Here is a 12,483-nt window from a genome sequence, read left to right on the forward strand (position 1 = left end):
CTATATTTTGGCCCACATCTTACTTTGATTTCTTTCAATCATTTATTCATTAGAGCAACTTATAGAGCAACTTTTACTGATTGCTGGGTGTCATAGGGAATTTAAAAAGTAATTAAAGGCATTCTCAGCAAGGAAACAGTGGCTTGACCTGGAAGTTCTGAGTCCAGTTATTCACCTTCTTATTGTGCCCATGGCCTGATTTTTTTTTCAGGACTTCTATAACATGACAAGAGCAGGAGTTCCAGTTTTTTGCCTATGTAATTTATTTTTCTTTTAGAGGAGGGTAACAGAGAAAGGAGGCAGGCTAACAGAGTTTGCACAGGCTAAAATGAAAATTACCGGTGAAGATGGAGGAAAATAAACAATATCCACGTCTTTACTGTTTCCAGAACAGGTGCTTCTTATTCACTGCTAGAACGTTCCATTCTCAGGTAGGTGCCAACATGATCTTTTAAAACGGGGGTTCTTAACCTTTTTTTGTTGCACAGACCACTTTGTCAGTCAGGTGAAAACCATAGACCCCAACTCAGAATGTAGGGGCAGATAGTTTTATGACACTCAACATTGGAGGTCAAAGAAAATACAGATAAGTTGATTTTTTTCATTTCGAACTCACCCGCCCCCTGAAATCTTTGCACTAACCCCCGTCCTTGGACCCCTGGTTAAGAACCCGTTTTAAAAAATACAGGTTCTCTGGCCTTCACTTCCATGAATCTGATTCAGTAGCTCTAGGGTGAGCCACCCTGAATGTGCATTTTTAAAAAGCACCCAGGAAGTTCAGATGCCAGGGCTGCATTCCCACCCCGGAAAAACCGGCGTGGATGATGCTTTGTTTCTTCTGTTCCAACCAAGACACTCTTCAATTTGGAGCTGGGTACTTTACCCAAGCTTCCTGTGTCCAAGCCTAGCTCACAATTTCAGTTATGGCTCTAAAGGCGTTCAGAGCTATCAACCTCAAATAGGTTTTCTTTCTCCTTCTAATTATGCATTCATCGCCCCTATCAGATTTTAATCTCCTTGTGGGTAAAGTCTCCGGTCAATGGCGGCAATCCGCTCTAGTGAGCACAGTGGCTGTAGCAACAAGTGTTCAATGAATGACGCTCAGGGTACCTCAGCACAGCTGCCTGGGTTCTAGCGTGCTCTCTTAACCCGGCGAGGATGGGACGTTTTTCGCGCCCCTCATCGCCACTGTACCTTCAGTGTCCATGCTCGCTTTCCCTCCCCTTTAACCGTCACCGATTACTCGGCGGGGCTGGGGGAGGGGCCGCCTCTGTTGGCCTTTCAGTGACCCACCGGATTGGTGACACGAGCCACACAATCAAATCTGCTGCGGTGCACGCCCCAAGTCCAGTGCATTGCACAGCGTGCAGCCCCCATCCCGACTCCTAACCCCGCAGATCGCGCCCGCCAAGGAAAGCGCGGAGAACCTTCGGGAAGAAGAGGGCTGTGGGTAGCTGGCGGTGCGGCGCCAAGCAGGAAGCTAAGCAGAGAACAGGCTCAACCCCCGGGCTGCGTAGGCTGTTAAGGCCGCCCCCGCAGATTAATGGCCGGGCGGAAATCGCGCGTCGTCGCGCTGCCCGACGTCTGACGTACTTCCTGTTTGTTGTTGGAGAAAGGGAGAGAAAGGAAAGCGCGAGGAATCGCCGCCACCGCGTCCACCAGCACCGGCCGTGACGGAGCTGAGAGGAGACCACGGGCTCCGCCGCCCAGCCTCTCCTCCCTCCTGCCGCTGGCTGCCAACCACCTCGGGTAAGGGAATGACCTCCCAGGAAGGGAGGGGGGGGAGGTTTGGAGACTAGGACACTGCCTCTGTTCCCAGGCCGGTGGCTGACTTGAGCCGGCGCCTTAGCAACAGTTGTATGGTGGATGACCCGGGTGTCGCCGCGCCGGCCGGCCTTTGGGAGTAGGGTGGCTTGAGAGAAGGGATTAAAGGCCTTGCGGTGCGCACTCGTTTCGAAGCAGTGAGTTGTGCAGTCTGTCCCGGAGTTGGGTCGGCGCCCCATCTCCCCCTTCCGGCCGGCGCTGCGGGCCTCTGGTGTCCTTGCTCCAAACCCGGCTCCCTTCCTTCGGGTTGGCGGTTGGGGGTGGGGCCCTTGCGAGGGACACCCGGGCGACGGCGGCGAGGGCCGGGTTCCTGTCTCAGGCTCTTCTCCCTTATCTACTGGTACCGAAACGTTCTCTCTCGAGCTTTCTTTTCTCTTGCCCCCTTTTACCCGCTCTTAGCAGTGGCTGGGGGTTTGGAGGGTTAGGGGCTTTTTAAGTTCCCGCACAGTTGACTCTAAAGGCAGAAACTTTGTTGGTTTCGAAAAGAGGGGACGGAATTCACCTGGTAGGCAGTGCTACCAATTACGGAGAACGGGAAGCAGGTGGGGGGAACGCCAAAGCCCCCTTTGCAGAACTACCGACTCATTTTTCAAGTTTCTCGATTAGCAAACTGTCTGACTTTCAACTCACATAAAAGGCCTATTTGATTTGTTTCATTTTAAAAAACGGGTACAGTAATTTGTATAAGGATGTCAACTTTTGTCCAAGTAAGGAAATAAGTTGTTCGTTGACACAAGAAGTGTCAGTTGCAAACAGTACTTTGTCTTGAAACACTTCGGAGATACTGTTTTTTTTCTTCTTTATGATTTGGTAGTAAATTTCATGACTAAGTTTCTCACGTGAACTTTAAGAAGAAGGTTCATGTCTCTACTAAGAGGGGCCAACGGTAGACTTGAAGAAGGTTCCAGTGAATTTGGGAAGAGGAGGCTAGGAGCTCTTTGTATTTTCAACATTTTATTTGAACTCTGAATCTGTAGTAAGCTTTTATGGCTGTAATCTGTGAAACCATATTGATTTACTAGGGAAGTTAGACTAATTGACCAAAAAAAGTTAAATCCAACCATTTTAAATTATTTGCTTCGTTCAGGTTTAGTCACAAACTTTTTTTTCTTTTTCAGTCACAAACCTTATAATTGTCCTTGCCAGGAATGGAAATGGTTTCTGAAGGGAATTAATTGATTAATTGGCTCCGCATCTTTCCCCCACCCTGCTCTACCACATTTTTTTGTTTTCTCTGGGAAGTTTAATTCATACTTGTTTCCACTAGAGAGACTTTAGTTCCTTTGGAGTTAGGGACTGTCTTTTTTATTTGTGGTCTGTGATGAGATGATGATTGCTCTTTACACATGCACTTTAATGAAATTAAATTGTTTGGATTATGCAGAATATGAAATTTGGAGAGTAAATTGGCTTGATGTAGTAGCTTGTAGGTGTGAATGACATGACGGGAAGTGGGAGGAGAACAAAAGGGGTAGAGAAGGTGGTGGTTTAAAAAAAAAAAAAGCCTAATTGTAGAAAATGAGAAAGTTGGGAATTTAAGAGAGATGGACGCTGAAGGGTTGGTTGGATGGGGAATATTATTTGAGTAATATGAAGACTGAATCATGGGTATGGAATTACAGTATGATACCTGCACAACTAAGTGGATACAATACCTTTCCTTTTTAAGCATCTCCTCTTTTAAGTTATGGAGCCAAAGGTAGAACCATTGTCCCTTGTATTAACTTTATTCAGACCGTAGCAAATAAACTTGATTGTACCCATCACCACTTACTGACAGTTGTCATTTTGGAAACTCAAAAACCAAGTATAGGGATACATTTTTAAAAAGTTACAACTTTCTCATAAGCGGGAACTTCAAAATTTGGTAAATTGTTTTTAAATCCATCTTTTCAAGATTGTATCTCTGTTACAACATAAGGAATTCTATTTGCGTATGAGCAATATTATTGTACATACACAACACCTTATTTTAAAGTTCAGCTTTATATTGATTAAATACAATTAAAATTTAAAACATTTTTGATGTCTCTTGAAAAGAGTAAATGACTGTAATCAGCCTTGATACTTGTGTGTTGATGTTTTAAGAGAATATTTAAACTTGACAGTAAAAGCCTTTCCATTTTATCACTATCAGATATGATAGAATTTAGGATAGTTTTGTATTAAAAATCTGATTTGATGAATACCCACGACATCCATCTAGTGGTGAAAGGCAGGTAACTGCAGGCTATTAGTGAATTAAGCTAGGATTAAAGAAGTGGCAAGGTAAAACAAATGCTGTAGTTCTTTATACTTTGGTAAATTGACTTCAAGAGAGAACTTCAAACTCTAAAAAAGAAAGGTTAATGAAAAGAGGAAGAGTGAAGTTGCTAAACTGGTAAAAATTGTATTTTTCTTTATGTAGATTATAGGAGTTTTTTCAAACTTTTATATTTGGGGGTCATGTAAAATCACAGCTGACCCTAATGTTAATACCCTACACAGAAGTGAAGTAAATTTTAAAAACACCTTTCTTAAAAGGCGGGAAAAATTAACCTCTGGGGGAAAAAAAAGGTATTCAGATTCCTAAGGGAATGCTATACCAAGGGGAGAAGGGTCTCTGTTATTTATATCTCATACTTATGTCAGAAAAGGATTTGGGCATAGCTTGGTTTTCTCTCAAAACTATTACTTTATGTTCATAAGCCCTTTTTTGGGTGTTCTAAGTAAACAGCAACCATTGTGGTTGTGAGGTAGCTTAAACATGTATATCAAGAGACTTTCACTAAGGACTGGTATTTTAGGATTTTTAAGTTGAATTAAAGATAAATTATCTTTGAAGGGTGATTTCCTCACACAGGATGTGATCTTACCCCCTTTCGAGTTCTCTTATTACTTTTTACCCCAAAAGCATTTTTTTCCTTGCCTTTGTTTTTTTTTCCTCTTAACATTCAGAATTCCCATACATCACCCCTCCACCAACACATTACATTGCCTTGTTGTGGAATATTTGTTACAGGTTATGAAAGAACATCATGAAGATATTACTACTAGCTATGGTCCATAGCTCACATTTGGTATATTTTTTCCATATACCTCCCTGTATTAACCACCATGTTCTTGCCTTGTATTTTTTTGGATGGCGGAAGAGGTGCATGTGCACACTCTTGCTTGGAAGTTTTATGAACTGTGTGCTAATAAAATTGCTAATTTGCATTTCTTAATTTCCTTCTGCCACTCTCAGATGCCATATTCCTCCAGGGTAGACCTTGACACTTCTGTAATGTTTCGTGCCTATAGCAAGTCCAGGACCCATAGTACTCAGGAAATACTGGTTGAAGTGGTTTGCCTTTGTCTTGATCACCCTTCTGTGAGTATTAATGGAATCAGGAATTAAGGAAAGTTGAAAAAAATGGGCAATATTACAGTTTCAGTTCACTAGTACTGGAGACTGAGTACTTTGTTATATAGCATGTATTCTATTTTTTTTTTTTTTTTAAATAAAGGAAGTACTGGGAATTGAACCCCGGGACCTTATACATGGGCAGCCAGCGCTCAACCACTGAGCTCCGTCTGCCTCCCTCTGTGTAGTTTTTAATTAAAGGAAGTTAGTGAAGCCTGAAAGTATCTTAATAGGTGATGATTGCCAGTTGAAGAAATGGTCTCTGATCTTGAGAATAATGGAGGAAATAACTTCTGTGCTTGCTTCAGGAATATTTAGAACATACTAAGAACAAAGTGCATTTAAGTACATATAATAAGGAATGATAGTTTACTACTACATTTTTTCCTACCGTTGTATTTGTTCCTGGAATTCATCAGATAATCAAATGACACTTGGAAACTTCCCTGTCTTTCTCATTTATTTCTTTTTAAACCTTTCCTGCTTCCATTCCATTAAGCAAATAGTGTTGTACTGTTTGATGATAATTTGAAATAAACTCCCATTTAAGAGAATGCTTTATTTAAAATTACCTTTTTTTTTTTTTTATGTGACCACATAATTTACTTATTTTTAAAATTCTTATTCTGGTAACATACAATCTAAAATTTCACCTTTTAGTCACATTCAGATATTTAATTCAGTAGTCTTAATTGCATTTCATTAAAAACACCCTTTTTAAAAGAAGATTTTTAGAAGTATTGAGTGCTTTGATTTGGTGACTTTAAGGTAAATACAGTGAAATGTCTTCAATGAACATATGGCTTCTTGAGATAACGTTACTTAGAACAATATATAATAAGTAGTAATCTATGGGTGGATAATAATGAATGGCTTTCTGGAAGAAGGAACTTTTTTAACTTAAGCTCTCTTTTCAATGTTCATTCTCTTAGATTGGAAAGGAAAAGGGTTTTTTTGTGTACATGGTTGCAGTATATATAAAGACTTGGTTGGCTAGAGGAAATTTTTTTGTAAGCAGAGCAAGGTTTATTTGATGCTAGATAGAGAAAGTTTGAAAAGGGTATCATGGATGCAAAGATGATCATTTCTATATAATAACAGTATATTTATGTAGAATAAATATAGAGAGCAGAAAACCTCAATTTATAATAGAAGTATCAAAGTCCACCCACAAAACTTTAGTTTCTAGACTCATGGATAATCAGCAGGAAGTGGAAAGAGTGATAATATTTGTAATTAGTATTTGAATCAGTGTGAGGCCCCAATCTCTTGTTTCCTTTATAAGCACTTAATTTACTTAGTTTTAAAATTCTTATTCTGGAAAATGCTCTAATAATTGAAGTGATGAGCGCAAAACTATGTAATTATACCAGATACCTTTGATTGTACACTTGGGATGAATTGTATGCTGTATTAACATGTATCAATAAAACTGATTTGCTTAAAAAAACAAAAAAATGAGTGAACATACAGAAAAAAAAATTATTCTAAAGTTAACATACCATGGTATAAATGAAAGGAGTTTTAAAAGAGATGATTCAGGTCTCACCTTTTCTGTGAGACCAACCCATAAATCACCCCATCATTTGCGTATAGGAATTATTTCTCTCTGCATCATTTTGCGGAAGGGAGCAGTTAAATTTGCAATGTTTTAATGGCCTCCTTGTATATTTTCTTACATTTGATTTACATCTTTGTTTCATAGCTAAAGTTCCATTGAGTGCGAGAATCATGTCATCTACTGTACAGTGGTTTGCGTGCAGTTGATAATTGAGTATTTATTTGATTCAAAGGGATAAATTCCTAGAGAAAAGTATTTATAATTATAGGGGTGGTTAGGTGGTCAGAGAAAGTGTAAAGTAAAAAAAGTGAGACTTTGAAGATAACCAAGTGGTGTTTGCAAACTTGTAGTATACCTTTCTTAGCATTTTTCAATGCTATTCAGGAATAGAACTTAGTAAAGGACAATTTTGTTGGTAAATCAGAACTTTTTCCTTCAGCAAAAGGAAGATCTGAAGACTTTGAGAAATGACCTAGACTTTTTTTTCTGTAATTCTACCTTTAAGAACTCTCCAGTAATAAAAACTTATAAATGTGAATAATAATAGTTTAATTCACCTATAGAGTAATTGCAGTAGATAGGCTAGCTAATGTAGCTTGGGGAATCAGAACTTTTTTTTTGTGAGGTTTGGGGTAATAACACTGTTTAAAATACAACCAACAGTAGAGAAATACAGGAATTTGAACTACTGTCCTTTACCCTGAAGGAGCACCTTCTGTATTGTGTGTATCTTTGTTTCAATATATACAAATTAGTTGTTTTTTTTTTTAAGGAGGTACCGGGTATTGAACCTCGGACCTCAGACATGGGAAGCAGACACTGAACCAGTGAGCAATATCTGCTCCCTAATGAGAGTTTGTTTTTTAGTTTGTTTGTTTTTGTTTTGTTTTTCAGAGGTACTGGGAGATTGAACCCAGGACCTCTTATATGGGAAGCAAGCGCTTTGAGCTACATATGCTCCCTACAAGTTAGTTTTTGGTATTTGTAAGATTTATTTGGAGAATGCAAAGTCAGATGAACAGGGCTGTACTCATAGGAGTTAGAAATGGGAGATTGTTAGTAATTTACTGTCTTGGTTTGCCTGGTTGCTGTGACGTATACCATGTATGGGTTGACTTAAACAATGGGAAATGTATTCTCTTACAGTTTTGGAGGCTGAAGTCCAAAATCAAGGCATCTGCCATACCCATCTTTCTCCCAAATCTGTTGCATTCTGGTACTGGCTTGACGTAATCCTTGGGGTTCCTTGGCTGCTTGTCTGCCTCCATTACATGGTGATCTCTCTTTTTTTGGCTGCTCTTCCAACTTTCTCTAACTTCTGGCTTCAAGTTTTTTCTCTCTGTAAGGCCTCCAGTAATATGGATTAGGATTCACCCTGATTCATTTGGGCCACCACGTTAATTAAAAGTAACATCTTCTACAGGTCCTGTTTATGAATGGTTTCATACCCACAGGAATGTGGGATAAAATTAAGAATATGAAGAGGGGCTGGGATGATCCTTGGCTGGGTTCATTCACTCAGTGTGGCAGAACAGACAGACATACCAGACTAGGCTAGAAAAGACGATTTATTTGCTTGTCAGTGGGAGACCAGAGATGTATAATCTCAAATCAGCCTCCCCCAACTGTAGAAATTCTAATATTCTATACCATTGGGATGCTAATGAATAATTGGGCCAGAGCTGGACACAGGTTCCTTCATAAACATTAAGGAGTTGAAGGTGGTGGCACGGGTTACTGAACTAGAGTGAGTGACAATCATTATGAGACATCAAAATTCTAGGATAGGAAGGTTCAGAGTAGAGTTTTCCATATCGATATCAAACAGGAGGGTGGGGTGGTTATATCAAGGGATAAGCTAGGTTTTGTGTAACCATAAAGAATGATGAGGCCTGTTTATAATGACCATCATAATAGCAGGTCTAGGCTAAATCCAGCCAGTTTCAGCAATTTGAAATATTAACCTTTTGCTGTTTTTTAAAAAAAGTAATATAAAGGCACCTATATAATTTTTTTTTTAGGTATTGGGGATTGAACTTGGGACCGAGCTATATCCATTCCCCAGTGAGAGTTGTTTTTTTTCCTTTATAGGAGGTACCAGCGATCAAACCTGGGACCTCGTACAAAGGAAGAAAGTGCTCAACCACTTGAGGTACATCTGCTTCCCTATACTGGGTTACTATATATGACTTTTGTTGGGTACGTAAATTAGTCTTACACATTTACAGACTACCATTGTATGGCACCTAATGGGCATCTCAGTGTTGAGAAAGAGTGACTCTTTGAACCACAGTTAAGTTTTGGCCTCCAATGATCCCAATAAATTATTTGTAAGATTTGGTCAAAAAAATTAAGAAAGGCCAACAGTTAGGTGGAAAAATGGGCAACAGATGTAGATAAGCAGTTCACTGGAAACAAAATTATAAATGATTCTAAAATATGAAAAGATTCTTGCTTCACAGGAACAGAGCATTGAGAGATTTGGTTTCATTCACTTAATAGGTTGGCACAAATCAACAGTTTTAGTAATTATTTAGGTAGTCATTACTGATTGTAAATTGGTAAGCATCTGTGGAAGGCAGTTAAGCAATAAGTTTTTTTAAAGTATAAATACTTGGCAGAAATGTCTGCAACTTAAAGATACACTTCTTGAGACTCAGGCGTAAGGAAGATTGCAGACTCTTGAGCTGGAATATCTGGATTTGAATCTTTAAAAAATTTTTATTTTTTATCCAGTTTTTATATTTTATTAAAGATACTTTTCATAAACAGTCATGGTATTTCAGGCAGGACACACGCAGACAATTGTTAACAGTATTCAGCAACTTTCAGACTCTCTTCTTCAATGGACTGCCAAGATCAGAAAGCCACTACACTCCAATGAAGTAGTCATTTGATCCTCTGAATGGGGGAAGTTTAGAGTGAGAGTTGACTTTTCACATTTAGCATGTTGTTTGACAACTTTTCACAAGCTGACCCTGACTTTGAGGAAATAAAATGAAAATGGTAGAATTATCATTTTGAAGAGCCACAGTCTGAAAAAGGAATTGCTGCTCTTGAGGGATGCCATTTCCACGGCGTCATTGGAAAGCCCAGATTGCCTGACATTCTAGGGTTGGCTGCTGGCAATCTTTGGTCTTTGGCTTTTTGTCACATGGCAGCACACATGGTGGTGTCTTCTCCTTTCTCTTGTTCTATTCATATCCAGCTTTTGGCTACTTCCCAAAGTTTTATCTATGTCTTTAATTTCTTTTTGTTTATAAAGGACTTTTGTAATCCAGATTAAAACCCATCCGGATTCAGTTGGGCCATACCTTAACTGAAGCAACTTTTTTTTTTAATATTCTTATTTGGCAAGTGAGAGATTCTGGACCAAATTCTATAGCATATGCAGGTTCCTTTTTTTTCTTTTTTTTAAAGATTTATTTTATTTATCCTCCCTGCCCCCCATTCCCCTGTTGTCTGCTCTCTGTCCATTCTCTGTGTGTTCTTCTGTGTCTGCTTGTATTCTCATTAGGTGGCTCCAGGAACCAATCCTGGGACCCTCTGGCATGGGAGAGGTGATTACTCTCTTGCACCACCTCAGCTCCCCTGTTCTACTATGTCTTCTTATTTTCTCTCCTCTGTCTCTTGTGTCATCTTGCTGCGCCAGCTCTCTATGTAGGCTGGCACTCCTTCGCGGGGCCGGATTCCCACATGGGCCATACTTCGTGTGAGCCAGCTCACTGTGTGGGCCATCTTGCCCTCACCGGAGGCCCTGGGCATCGAATCCTGGACCTCCTGTATGGTAGACTGGAGCCCAATTGGTTGAGTCACATCCATTTCCCTGAAGTAACATTTTGAAGAGACCTTATTTACAATTGATCCACACCCACCAGAATGTATATTAAGACCAAGAACATTCCAAACTGGGGTACATATTTTCATTCCACCACAGTCCCTCCTGTGGACTCCAAAAAGACATGTTTTTCCCACATCCAAAATCATGTATTCCATCATAATATTGGAAAAACTTTAAGTAATTTTGGGAACGATGCTAAGTACAAAGTCTCATGAGAATCAGTTATGGGTGTGGTCCATTTTAGGGCAGAACTCCTTTTTGTCGACCTGTGAAACCTAGAAAAACAGGGATCATAGGACTCATATATGTATATATATTTATATATACACACACACATTTATACACACACACATATATTCATAGGACTCATTTATATATATATAAACCCAGCAGGGCAAATTCCATTAGATTTCAAAATCTGAGCTATGCCTTGATGCTTTGTCCTCTGGGCCTGATGTAGTGGCAGCCCCTCCCTTTGCAAGCACTTGGCAGGAGCCATACTCTCCTCCAACAGTGGGGTGTAGGCCCCACCCTCTCCCAGCATTGGGGTGATGGCCAGGCATAATCTGAATGCTGGGGCACAGGCCCCACCATCTCCAAGCGTTGAGGTGGCAGATTTCTCCCTGAACCATGGGGAATAAGTCCTGTTCCCTCCAAGCACAGAGGTGGACCTGCGGTTTCCACAGATGGGTGGGCCCTTTTAACTTGGTCTGAGGAGATCTTTTGGTCCAGACCTTTGCTTCCATGATTCTGCCCTTGAGTCATACTTCAGTTCTTCTTCTGTTACTTTCATTCCAGGCTAGCAGTGGTTCTTTGCAAAAACCATGTTAGCTTTGCATGTAGTTCAAGTGTGTTCAAACCGTCAGTCAGTAGAACTTTCCACAGATCCTTCCTTGAGAACTTCATTTCCAGTCCTGACTTCGACTAAAGTAGTTTACTGATCAATGTTCATCCACACTTTCTTTAGCAAGGGGTTGTTCAGTTATACTCTTAACATGGAATGCTTTTCTTGGGAGAGTCACTTCTTGAAAGCTCCCTGGTAGAGCTGCTTCTGGCCTGTTCTCTTAGCATGCTGTATGGATAGGCTGAGAATTTTCCGATTTACCAATTTCACATTTCTCTGTGCTTAATAGTTAAGTCTCACCTTATCCCTTTCCTCTCACATTTTACTATAAGCAGCAAGGAGAAACCAGGTTGCACCTTCCACACTTAGGTTGGAAATCTCAGCTATCCAGGTTCATTACTTGCAAGTTCTGCCTTCCGTCTGACACAAGAACATACTTTTGCTAAGTTTGTTACCACTTTTGACAAAAGATCTCCTTTCTTCGAATTTCCAATAACACTTTCATCATTTCCTTCGACAGCCTCATTGGAAGTACCTTTAATGTCCAAATTTCTACCAGCATTCTCTTCAAAGCAACTGGACTTTTTCTGCCAAGCACCTACCAGTTCTTCAGGTTTTTATCAATTACCTAATTCCAAAGCTATTCACACAAGTTTAGGTATATGTCATAGAAGCTTTCTGATACCAAAAACTGCTGTTTTGGTTTTTAAACAGTTAACTTCATTGTTCCTCAGGTTTTCCATCTGAGAAATAAGGATAATAATACTAAATACCTTTAATGCTGTTTTGTGAGGATTACTTGAGTTAGGTTTTCAGATTGTTAGACACAGTATAACCTCAACTATTAGCTATTTTAGCCATAATTTTTGAATGTATAAGGATATTCATTGCAGTGTGGTTTGAGATGGCAGGAAATTGTTTGGACATTTGTTGTTATTTCTAACAGAGGACCTGTTAAATTACAGTCCATGGAATACTTTGTAGGCAGAGAATGTGGCAGCTTGTTTGGTTCTGGTAGGAATGTTCTC

At 39.8% G+C, this 12,483-nt stretch overlaps 1 protein-coding gene across 4 annotated transcripts in view; it reads left to right on the forward strand.

The window, feature by feature from the left end:
• The first annotated feature begins 1,586 nt into the window (after positions 1–1,586).
• Positions 1,587–12,483, forward strand: part of DNAJB6 (DnaJ heat shock protein family (Hsp40) member B6) — a 108,559-nt gene continuing 97,662 nt past the window's right edge. For 2 of the 4 annotated variants that reach the window (XM_058297613.1, XM_058297615.1), the window contains exon 1: positions 1,588–1,749. The gene's annotated coding sequence lies outside the window, so the exon portion shown is untranslated. Of the gene's footprint in view, positions 1,750–8,861; positions 8,923–12,483 lie in introns of all 4 variants that reach the window. The other 2 variants (XM_058297614.1, XM_012525193.3) reach the window with 2 other exon arrangements.

Source organism: Dasypus novemcinctus, chromosome 5, assembly GCF_030445035.2.
Source record: "Dasypus novemcinctus isolate mDasNov1 chromosome 5, mDasNov1.1.hap2, whole genome shotgun sequence".
NCBI classification, from domain to species: Eukaryota; Metazoa; Chordata; class Mammalia; order Cingulata; family Dasypodidae; genus Dasypus; species Dasypus novemcinctus.